Source organism: Morone saxatilis, unplaced genomic scaffold (assembly GCF_004916995.1).
Source record: "Morone saxatilis isolate NCDOM2014 unplaced genomic scaffold, NCSU_SB_2.0 Contig15, whole genome shotgun sequence".
Lineage (NCBI taxonomy): Eukaryota > Metazoa > Chordata > Actinopteri > Moronidae > Morone > Morone saxatilis.
In genome coordinates this window covers 9,805,945-9,818,638 of record NW_023339707.1, presented here as the reverse complement: position 1 = coordinate 9,818,638, position 12,694 = coordinate 9,805,945, and the positions used below count along the sequence as shown (strand labels likewise).

At 40.3% G+C, this 12,694-nt stretch overlaps 1 protein-coding gene across 2 annotated transcripts in view; it reads left to right on the top strand.

The window, feature by feature from the left end:
• kazna (kazrin, periplakin interacting protein a) overlaps positions 1-12,694 on the top strand; it is a 113,039-nt gene that overhangs the window by 821 nt on the left and 99,524 nt on the right. The gene's annotated exons all lie outside the window — the stretch shown is intronic.

The window sequence follows — 12,694 nt, the reverse complement described above, 5'->3', positions numbered from 1 at the left end:
GTGGTGTGGTGTGTGTGTTGTGGTGTGCTGTGTGTGTGCGTGGTGTAAAGAAGCAACTGAGAAGAATATGCATCTTACGACCACCCAAACAGATAAACCATGGTAGTCCCGATTTATTCATACTTCTTGCACTAGCTGGGATGAATGTAAGACTGGCAATGGAAACCCCCAGGCAGCAGAAATGCAATTAAGGTAAGCTAGCTGCTAGCAAGGTTACGTGACTGCGGTTAGTCGAAGTGCAGGTAGCACCCCGTCCAACCACGCTTCCCTCAGGAGCTACCACTCTGCACGTGCTGCGGCAATGAACCAGCGACCCTTAGCCACACCCTCCCTCCCCAACCCGGCCACTGGTGATAAATTATACCTAATCCCCCTATCCCCAGCCGTTTCTATTAACCCTGTTGCTTCTTAAAGAAACGCTTGCGGGAGCAGAAAGGGTGTCGAGAAGAGACGAGCGAGCAGGCCTGGGTGTGTACGGGAACCAAAGACTTAGTGCCGAAACCACAATACGCTGGGAAGATACTTATAGGCAACAAGGGAGGAAATCAGCAACATAAGTAGTACGAAAGGAACGGCTGCGTGTCATTTTTTGATGTTACGACAGAAGAGGGAGGCTCCCGAACCTCTAAGCACGCTGTGGTATCTCTAGACCCAGGATTTTCGTCTGACAACAATCCACCTCACCAAAGCAGCACCACACCTACGTGCTCAAGTTTCTTAAATGGCTCATTACTTCTCCGACATATTATGAACATTTTATGATGGCCCCAGTCCAAAGTCGTTTCTGATGTTATGTGGTACTACTTTTGAATTCCTTATGAACTTCTTCTCACAGAGTGAATGTCGCACCTGCCACACTACGAACCATGCATTACAGATCTGCGGCGCATGCATTCTAGCCACACACACACACACACAAGATCCAGCCTCCACTTATCTCTCTCAAACCATCTTGCACCTTGTCTGTCCTCTGAGCTCACTGGTATCCTCATGCGGTAGTTCATAAGCTTCCCCCTGGACACAAATGGACTACATTCAGCTTTGTTGTGGGGCTGTGGGGCTGCTTATATAGAGAAATGCTGAGCAGCCATAAAACTGACTCAAAACTTGTGCCTGTGGCCCCAATTCGTGCCGTTCTCATTTTGTCTTTGTGTATGGGAGAGAATGCCAGGTCCAGCTCCACTCTGGAAACTGGTAAGGTGAATGAGAAGCCCATTCTAGTGCTCATTATGCCGTTGCTATGTATTTCATTGTGGTTACCTTTAAATAGGGTATATTTTTTTAGGTGTTTTCAGTAATGATTGTAACTTTTTATTCTGATTGCGTCTGATTGATTCTGGAAAAACTCTTATGTCTGCAACTACACAAAGTAGTTAATGTATTACGGAACATATGACTGTTTTGGTTAAATTTCAGAGGAGTGTGACCGACAACAAGAATTTGATTGTTGGAAGAAATGTATGAACTGAATAAAACTACTACATATTTACATTGTTTTAAAATTGAAAGCTGAGTCAGATTTGGACAGACTTCGACACATCTTAAACACAGTTATCAGCACTTTGACAGGGTCCACTTAGAAGCTTTTTCCAGAGCTTTCAACAGCGTCTCACAGAGGATGAAGTTTATCAGAGGAAGACACCGTCTTTGTTGTCAAGGAGATGGCTCGGTTGTCATCGCGTGATCTGATTGGTTATCGGCCGTTTAATCACTCCTTCTCTCCTTCTAAGCACTGCTTAATATAAATAAAAATGCTTGGAACCATATAATAAATACAAATCGAATGTTCATCTTCTCATTCTTTTCAATTAAAGATAAGGTTATCATGGGGCAATGCCATTCACAGGCTAATGAAGACAGCCTGACTGTGCTGGTGGCTAACATTTGCTTGTTAGCTGCTAAAGCTACTGTGTTAGCTACCGTTGCAGTAGAAACATGCCCTGATACAGAAATAAACAATGGTAAATCGTGGAGGGAAATATTATCTAGCCTTCCAGCTCTGCAACTCACTTTTTACCTCCAATTTAGACAATTTGAATTGTCTTTAACCTGATTTCTATCTGCTAAATAGCTAACTACCTGTCCACAGCCTGTCAGTAACTAATGTACTGCAACCCGAGCTTATCTACACACTTTCTGGCTGACTAAAATAACCTAACTACCCCTGACACACACTCACTTCCCCAAACAATCCGGCATGGGTTACCCACAAGGCCACCTTTCTTTAAGTAAACCAAGAAAATTGTGGTTACATGTCTTCTTAAACTATTATAACTTTTTATAATTATTTTAATTAGTTCTCAGTGCTTAATTTAAGCTTTTAGAAGTTGTAGAACTTTTTGGTTAGCTACTCTTTTTTTAAATTCTTTTTCCCAGAGAAATAGTTTAAATAAGTGGAAGCAAGCAGTATAAATCAACCCACTGAATATACTAGCAACCTTGGGTACTTGCACTTGTAGTGTTCCATACTGCTTACTTATGTATGAAAATCAGCTGATAGTCATGGTAATGCAAATTTTGGATAAAACATTGGATGTTTTTCTGCTGCTGATTGTATTCTAACCACCTCTCGTGAGGAATGATAATGTTTATTTATTCAGCATTCAAAGGTTATGAAAGAAGGTCAGTCCTCGCATTTAATGACTCAACCATTCTTGTAGTTGAGGGTGCAAGCATTTGAGCTAAGCGTGGTTGGTCAAGCATTCACAAGATTATTGACTACATTACGGCCTCACAGAAAGGCTATGCTTCTCTATCTGAGGCTCATCAGAATGTTTTACACAATGTCAGGGTGATCATTTGAGTTAAACACAAATTTGATCCTCATGATAATTAAAAATACAAAAATATATTAATCTTCAAGGAAGGGTTATCAAGAAGATCAAGAATGAGTTAGGCCTATTATAGCATTTAGCATGGAGGATTTGCTGTCTCTATACATCATTAATGAGCACACAAGCTATGCATTTTAAAACATTACTGAGAGAACAATTATTTGCCGTTCTGTAATTCTGTTCACGAAAAAGCCTCCTTGGTCATTGACATTAGATATTAAACAGGATTAAGAATATTGGGAGGCTATTTGCGTAAAAAGTAGTCGCTCCTTTAGAGGTGAAGAGAAGAGCAACAGAGACATGACAAGACTACTCATGCTTTCAATACTATTAGCCAGGGCTTAAATTGGTATGAAAAAGGCACCAGTGCTCCAGACCGCCATCTGCACAGCATGTGGTATTGGGTGTTTTTTTATTTGCTTTAACCTCTATTTCACAAGCACCTTAAAGCAAGTGGGATAGCCCACACCTCTGTCAAACTGGCCCCACCTGCAGTCTCCAGATCAATGCAGTATTATGATTCACCAATAGAGGATTTTGAAAGCAAAAGCAAGAGGCAAAGTTTTTCTTCACCAGCTGTGTGGCAGACCCCATTGGCATCTTACTTTGGGAGAAGGGCAGCAATTTTCCACCTCCTGTGTTTGTGAGTATACCAAAAATGTCAAATGTCCCTCTGTTTTACTTTCTGTGAAACAAATGTGCACACTGCCTGTTCCCAACATTGACTTCCCTGGTATCACACCTCAGGCTGACAAAGGTAACATGGCATTTCAGTGAAATTACTTTGCTCTGTGATTACAATTTTTATGTGTGAGTACAGATCCTCTCTGCTCAGTGTGGCTCCCGTTATTTTGTGTACAGCGTTAACATTCAATTGTCAGTATATTAGAGAGACACTACTCGTGCAGTAAATGCTTCATTAACATTGCGAAGAGCTTGGACATTTGTATTACCCCAGCGTGCACACATGCATATACTAACACATGTGACATACACTCCGAATTTCCCCTATAGCAATCAATGTATAAACAGCACCAGGGATGGAAAGAGTACAAGAATATTATACTCAATTACGAGCAAAATTGCTTTACATCTCTCTGTACACATACACTACAGAGCCGCATGTCCAAATCAACGATATATTCCTTTTCTACAGGCACTTTACCGCCTGCACGACAAACATATCAAGACAAAAAAAGAGCTGCGCAAGCAGCACTGACGTCCTTCTCTGGAGAGAGTAACCACCACCACAGTGAGTTTGGTGTTGTACTTACCTGTCTAAATGGCAGAGTCTTGAGTACTGCCAAGTCCTCCACAATCTACTCCATTCAGCTTTCTTGCTCCCTCATTCTCAAAGCATAATATAACCAGTCCACTCAGCCTTTCTGTTCCACTGTGCTCCTCCAAGTTTTTAAACATTGAGCTGAGAGAGAAAAATTAACAGCAGAAAGGGCTCACACACCTCACCGAAGGTAAAAGTTCCTAAGTAAACTCAGAAGTCACCACTGGAGGACCCATGAGCATTTTAGCATTTAGCATGTTAGCCAGACCCAGTGTGCACTTGTTAGTCAGGCTGCATTAAACCAGTGATTAATTTAGGTTAAGATAATTAAGGTATTTTTTTACCTATGCTAAATGCTAAACTTAACTAGGGAATAAACTAAATACATATAAATGAATAAATAAATAAATAAAAATAGATGTATGTGTAATATATATTGTGTTATTTTGTTTTTTGTTATTTTGTATTGTGATATTATATTGGTTCTCAACAACACTGTTTTGATTTTTGTGTTTAAACCCCCAACTGCTAGATAGCGGGGTTGTTGAAAACAGAGGGCTGTGATGTTGGATGTTACAGGGACTGAAACAAATGCTTGTGTTATAGATCCCACTGTTTGGTTGCATAAAAAAGTAAACATTTTCCAACTCAGATTTAATGCATTTGGTGTTTTTTATACTCTGACAGTTTATCTAAAATTTAATTTAAAAAAATCAACATATTGCCTTGCTTAAAGTATGGAAATATATTAAATTATAACCCCTTTATCGTGATACGTATTGTATCGCCAGATTCTTGCCAAAACACAGACCTAACCATAACCTATAATGATGTAAATCTTTATTATTTTGCATTGTTGTGCTGTTCACAAACTGCTAAACCTGGCCAAGTTAAGACTGCACCTCTCACACCCCCTGACACTCGCTAGTGAGTGTTTACATTTAGAACATGTTTTTTTTCCAGAGAGTCAGCTGAGTGCAGACTGTCACCTCTCTGGACATGAAGCTCTCTGGAGCTTTACCCTCCTGCAGCTGCAGATCAGCAGCACCTTCTCTGCTGCTGCTGTTTATTTCTGATCCTTTCTATTCAACCCTTTTTTAATTTTTTTTACTTCCACCCTTGTACAGCACTTATTACTTGTTATTTCACATATTGTACATGGAACATGCAGTGATTTTGTACACTAACTGCAGTAGTTTTCTTAAAAAGTTAGAGGGTTAGAGGTCATTTCAGCCCTACTTATTTATCAACTAAACTGTTTCTACATTTAATTTCCAAGACAATATTTGAAAAGTGCTAATTATCTCTCCTTAAAGGCATAACAGTTATATAAGAAAAGCCTCACAGTTGATTCATAACTTAAATATATGGAATAAAGACAGGATTTGCATAATTTGGAAAGGCACTTTTATATCTCAGCTATTTGAAAATGTCAACAGGCTTTCACATAATGTACTACCCTCTTCAATTAGGGTAATGTATGCAGAAAGGGGTCTTTGGAATGAGTTTAGCTAGAGTTGCTTCAAATGTCACTGCTTTCTTTTTAAGTGTATGATTTGAACGGTCGATTAGTTACATTATACTGCACTCATGTTTATAAATACATATCAATGACCCGGGAAATTATGTCCAGTAAATTATAATTATTTCAGTTTTTTTTGTTATTATATTATTAATAAAATATAGAAGGTTTACTTAATTAATCCCTAATGGGGAAATATGTTTTTACCCGAAATACAATTATGCACACACATGGCTTATAGACATGCAAATGTGGAGTGATGGGCTGCCACGTGGGGGCGCTCCAGAGCAGTTAGGGGTTAGGTGCCTTGCTCAAGGGCATTTTGGCAGTGCACAGGAGGTGGAACTGGCACCTCTCTAGCTACCAGTCCACACTGCATACTTTTGTCCGTGCTAGACTTGAACCGGAAACCCGCCGGTCCTCCAAGTCCCTACAGACTGACGTACTGCCGACATAATAACTAATAAAAAAATATAAAGATAATAATACAGCTACTTAACTATTTAGGAATAATATGTGATTACCTCCCAGTATTTGATATATAAAAACACAGGGCAACATTTTTGGAAACCAATGTGTTTTTGATCACTACTTTTGCTGCATTAGGCCTACGGCGAAAAGTTGAGTTATGGTCCTGTCAAACTCCCAGCAGTCATTCAAGTGTAGAATGTCCTCAGATAGATTACAGGTTTTATCATGAATTGCATTTCCTGCCGCGTTTGTCTGTGCAAACAATGTCTGGAGAACCTGACATTTTGCAACATGCCATTACCTTTGTACCCTTTCACACTCCCCATCATTGATTTGATGAAGAGGGATAGGTGTAAAGCTACTGTCACTCAGAGAGGTATTTGGTGCAGAATGCCAGCTGGGTGTCTGACAAACAAAGAAACAAAAAGACTGGAAAGATATAACAGGGTAATGCAGTCTTAAAAGCCTGCAATGAATTACCCCAAGCTGTGAAAATGGCACCAAATCTCATTAGCGTTTTTTGTCGATGGAGATGGCTTTTGAATCCCTCTCTGTCTGTGGCAATGAGAAACTTAATGACTTGTGTGAGGAAAAATGATAGTCCTCCTCAGGTTTCATGTTTATGGTACGTTTTATGGACATTTATTTGACAAAGGTACCCAACAGATGGTTGTTCATGAAAGCAGTCCTCAAAGTGCAAAAAAAAATTGGAAGCACCACAATTGCCTTTGGCAAACTTAATTTATCTCCTTTCATGGCGTCGACTGGAGTAACTTTCATATTGAATCCCAAGTTAAGAATGAATCACCACCCACTGGAGGTTGTATTTCAAATGGAACGACCCATGTCGGTATAATTAATAAGGCTGAAACCCGAACATGTGGTTGAAGGTAGTAATTACTTGCCTGTAAAGCATGTTAATGATGAGTGATGTTAGTCTGTAACCATATGCTTAAAGGTCATTCATTTACATATACATGTAGTCATCAACTGAAGGAGAGAACCTTGTGAATTAGATTGATTACAATGAGGTATACAGTTAAAATACTATATGATGTGCTGTCTCTTATGTGTTATATTCTGAATGTGTATTCACAGAGCTGACACACACACACACACACACACACACACACACAAACACACACCTTGCTGTGGCCTTGTCATAAGTTATTGAGCAAAAGAGGAAAGTGTTTTCCAGATAGTCATCAGCTACCAGCAGGCCTTGACACGCTAGCAGGGGCTTTGTTTGACATTACAACTCTAATACTAATTAACTCGCACCCCCACTACTACACACACATGTTATTTATTCTCTACATGAATAAACAATTTGATTCCCTTCATTTCATTTGGGTAGGTCAGGTCTGTAGCATATATTTGATGTTTTGGATTGGTCACTGCATGCATTAATGAGGTTGAGTGGCTCTCGGGTATGTAAATTAATGTTGCCCTCTGTCCTTCAGCCTGCCTTTTTCTGAAAACTGATGCTAACAGCACTATCACGAACAGAGGCAGATGGCACGAGCGAATGTGCTCGGTAACCGGTGACATTGCACATATTCAGATGCCATGAAGCGCAAACGCCGAGCTGCATTCAAGACTGTGGAATAAGAGGGTGAGAGAGAGAAGTTCTTTGGTACAATGTAAATGTAACCGAAAAAGACATTTAAGAAAGGATTTGGAAAATTCTGTAGCCCAATGAAGGTGACAGGCCAGTATAATAGAGTGCACCATGTGGCTACACCACTGTGAACAATGATTAAAACTCTCATTAATTTGATGGAAAGCTTCATTAGTAGGTGATGGTGGGTGGTGGGCATCCTTGTTTTAATGCTGCATCCACTAAGATCCCCCATTAGTCTCTAGATGGCCCTTATTTTACATGTTTGCCGTAGGGCCCAGCTCAAACATATTAGAACAAACTTGCTCCTCCAGATAATGTGGTTGAGAATAATTTGTAACTGTATTGTTGCCAGTGATCCAGACATTATAATGCAGAATCTATGCAAGTCTATACTGCAATTACATCAGATGGGACTCTGGTGTAGAAATCTGCACAGTGGAAGTTGATAGGTCTGCTCTATCGCCCCAGAGAATGGCTCCTAATAGGCCGAGATAGGAGATGAGGAAAAGTGTGTGCTCGTCAGGCACAGAGCCCCCCCAGTGATTTTTGAATGATGTGATGTGACGGGGACTGAGGGAAGAGGGAGGGGACTGGGGCGGAGGGGGTCCACTGCGGGGCTTCCTAAGATTTTGTCAGCAATTATTCACAATGAGGTGCAACCAGACGATCAGCTGTGGCAGCAGCAATGATGAAATGACATTTCCTCTGTTCATCTTCTTTCTGGACGTAAAGATGTGAGTTTCGTTTATTTCTGTCCCCTGTTCTGTTTCTGTGAGGCCGATGCTGTGCAGTATATGTGTTCGACTATTACAAAGTGCTGCAGCACTGTGTGGAGTCTGCAAATCTTCACATCATGCGTATACTTTATTTCTCTGTGGGCATCACAGTAAAGTAGAAAGTATTTTATGTTTTCAAAAAAGGTTTGAAATCATTTGATTGACAGGCTTTTTCTGTTTTTTATCCCTGTGGGACATCCAAAGAAACGTTACTAAGCACTAAATGTTAATATACTGTTCCATATATTTAAATAACTTAACTATTAAATAATTATGACATTTAATGTAGATGAATCTTCAGCTCTACATCTACAACGGGGTGTTAATTTTGGATCCTAGCTGTGGGGTACATGGTGTGTGCAACCCGAGATGATAAGGGTATTTTGGGCGCAGGTATAGCCGAATAGAATTACTGCATAGCTCTGCAGAGGCATTGGCTTGCCTCAGAGCATTTTCAGACATATGTACTGATCCTGGGTCGGATTTCTCCTTGCACACACCCCACTGCAGCCGTTTAGGAGCTGACAAATAGAGCAGGATCCCGGATCAGTGATTCTGTAAAGCCTTTACTCTACTGTGTCAAACGGTTTCCACCAGCTCACAAGGAACAGTCAAGGGGGCTGTCAAGGTGTTTTAAAGTTTTTGCGAGACATTGCCCTGAAATTGCTACATTGCTCTTAGAAAAGGGCACAGGATGTAATGTTCTTGGCCTAAACCAATGACGTTCAGTGTTTACCGACAAGAATCAGTGGGAGTGTAGAGGTACTCATGCACACCAGACACTAACGTAGCTATTTGAGTATTAAACACTCCCCTCCACCTCCCACATTTTGTACTTGACATGCTGCTTGGAATGATGCCCTTAAATCTTGTTGATATAGTCGTTTCTAGATGAGTTCATGTTCTTGAGGTATGCCAATAATAGTTCCCTTCCTCCATTCAGGCTTTTTCTGTTAAATAATTTAGGTCCTGATCATGCTGGGTTCTTAGCATGGCTTTGGCTTTAAAGGAGGTTAAAAGAGAGATGTTTATAAGTGTTTTGTAGGCGTGGCTCTTCTTTGGCTGTGATCACAAGGGACACTCAAACAAAATGTGCAGCTGTGATCGTTGCTAGTCACAGAGAGCCAGAGGTCAATGGGTGCAGACACATTACATCATCATTCTTATTGCTATGCAAAACAAATGTGTGATTGCTGTTGTCACTTCTGATAAAACGCAACTAAGACTAAGAAGAAAGTGCATTTACTATTTGCTCATTTTAAGTTTACAACTGATAAATCAAAGCTAAGTTAAGTTAAGAGGCATATTCTACTTGGAGATCCCAGGAGTGCACCCCTAATGCAATGCGTCCTTTGTTTTCAAGAGATTGAAAAAAAGTAGTATAAATTGACAAAGGCAGAGATTCACAAAACAGTTTTTCTTTTAATCTATTAATCGTTGTCTTACTTCTGGTTTTCTTTTCTAATTATCATAGCAACAATCAGCATGCACAGACACAGTGCTGTGTCTGTGTTTGTTCTAGTCAGTTAGTCAGGCCTGGCAGTTGTGAATATGAGTGATCATTCAGCCTACAATTGTCCATCTATCAGCATGCAGGCTGTCCGGCCAGCTGGTGCCTGCTGGGTTGGAGAGGCAGATTGGGCAAGCCTGGAAGTCACCGTGGTGGCAGGTGGGCCCCGCCATCAGGTATCGTAATGCCCACTGGCACAGACGGGTCCGTCTCAGAGCTGCATGATGGGTAAGGGACGGGGAAGAGAGGGAGGCATCTTGAGCCATGTGTATGCCAACCCTGACAAATTGGATAAAGCCTCCGGTGGATAGGAAGGGCAGTGCCAGTGTGAGGCTGACATATGAAGAGGACTGGCACAGTGGGTGGAGTGGGCTGAGGGTGGGAGGAGTGAGGCTGGCGGAGAGCAGATGTGTGTGTCATCACAACCCTGGCATCACGCTGAAGGGGAAGCATTACTTACGCAAATGGACGTAAACAGACTGTATGTCTCTGTATGTGTGCGTGCATGAGAGAAAGAGAGAGGACCTTCTCTTCTGTAATGAGGCTAAACAAATACTGCCTATAGTGCTAGTTTCACACGTATACAATGTCTGTCTGGGGATACTCTTCATCCTCTACCTCATTAGTTTTTTCACGTGTCATAAACCAAATTTTTTTTTTGCCTTTCTGCTCCTATTACCTAGTATGAAAAATGACTTGAGAGTCATATTTTATTTGCTGATGCATTTATGCTTTGAAAATGGCCACGGAATTGCAGTGTCAGGTTAGCTACACTGTTTGTTCCTTCAGAATGAGAGAGCATACAGCACATAGCAGTCTGTGGAGAAGCTGTTAAGCAACTGAACAGTGTTGCCTGAGGGTAGTAGAAGTGTTATTTTACCTACATACTTAGAAACATGCTTGTCAAAGCAAATTTAGAAACACTAAATTTGATGCAGTTTAATTAGTGTTATGCTGTGTCTTTAAATTTTATATATGGTGAAAACTGTCGTGTCATTCTGCAAACGTTTAACTGAAAATACAAGTGGCTCTAAACTGAATCAGGTACACTTAATAGATACGGTTGTTAACGGTCCATTTGGTAATATTGTTTTGTGTAGTGTGTGTGTATAGGTTACCGTAAGTTACAAGGATCACTCTCAAATGTGTACTTTATATTTGGCTGGTATAAAGCTGTGGCACTGGATCAATTATTACCAGCATTATCAGCAAGAATTTAAGTTCACTTATCGTTCCTGTCCAAGCAAAAAGAAAAAACAGGTGGCTAACTGTCAAACAAACTGCAGGTGTGCATTGAGTATTTTGCATCATTACGTCAGACCTTCATTAGCAACCTGAAGCAAAATTGCTCATTTACACTATACTGAAGCAATTAAAATTTTCTCACAGTTGGTTTCACCACAGAAAAGTGTGGATTAACTCAGACATTTCTCCTGAGTTGCAAAGACTTACATTTTATTCTCTGTCCTATGGGCTGAGGATTTGTTAATTCAAATTGATTTACTGTCATGACAAAACATAAACAAAGGCTGCGTTTCAGCACCCTTGTTGGCAGACGGAGATCTGTACTTGCCTTATCCCACTTAAGGATCTGTCCTGTCATCGTCTTTCATTTTATTGATCGGAATAAAACTGCAATGACCGACTTTGAAGCTTACTCTAGTGCAGCTTTCATTATGTAATGAAGACATTAGAGAGTAACTGAGAAGATATTAGATGATCTTTTGAGAGCAATCTGCAGTCTCTCTGCATTGGTAAATTAATTTAACTAACATTGATTATCTGAACTGCTGGTCCGCGTATCACAATGCAGGCGATGTGAATGGCCTCTAAGACTCTACAAGCAGGGTGTTAGATTGGATCAATGCATCTGAAGGCATCCTTTGACTCTCGTTGACCCTTAACCGTGGACCACATGACCTCCAAACAGAGGATGTCATGTCGTCACACAGTCATTAGAAAGTGTTCAATGTATCACCATGCCTGTTTAAGGCCTATTGAATCTTTATCAGCAGGAAGCTATGCAGATGCCTGATCAATAGGCAAGGATAAAGGAACAGAAGAGTCACTGCTACCAAATGTTTCTTTTGTAAGCAGTCACCCAGAGAAAGTGGCTGACCTTCTCTTTTTGAGCCATTGTTTACAAGGCTGAATGAAGAAGACTGAAATCTGTTCACTTTTTAAAAATGTTCTTTTTAAAAGTGATCTATGAAATATATGCAAGATGTAACTTGAACATTTTATTGCTGATGTTGTTTTCTTGTGTCCTTGACATATCCTGTTATCTTTCCTACACTTTCAGTTTGGTAAATGTGCAAGATTTTAGCAGTATTATTGGACCAAAATACTGTAAAACTGTAGGGGTATGGCAGGGTTCATTATAAACAGCAGTCATATAATGATTAGTTTATTAATTTCTGAGATTTCTGGCATTCAGAATTGCACATTCTGGCCCGTACTCTGGTAAACAAACCCCCACATAGTTACATACAACAGAGAGGCTTGTGCTACACTGGCATCGTAACACCTTTTATTCTCAAACCAAATTAGCTTATGGTAAAAAGTTATATTTTGGATATTTGAGAGATTTCACTTCCTCACATCTTGTTTTTTTGCATCTCTGCTGTCATTTGCTAACTTGCTCATTGCGTTGTATGTCTTCTGTCCTTCGCCTG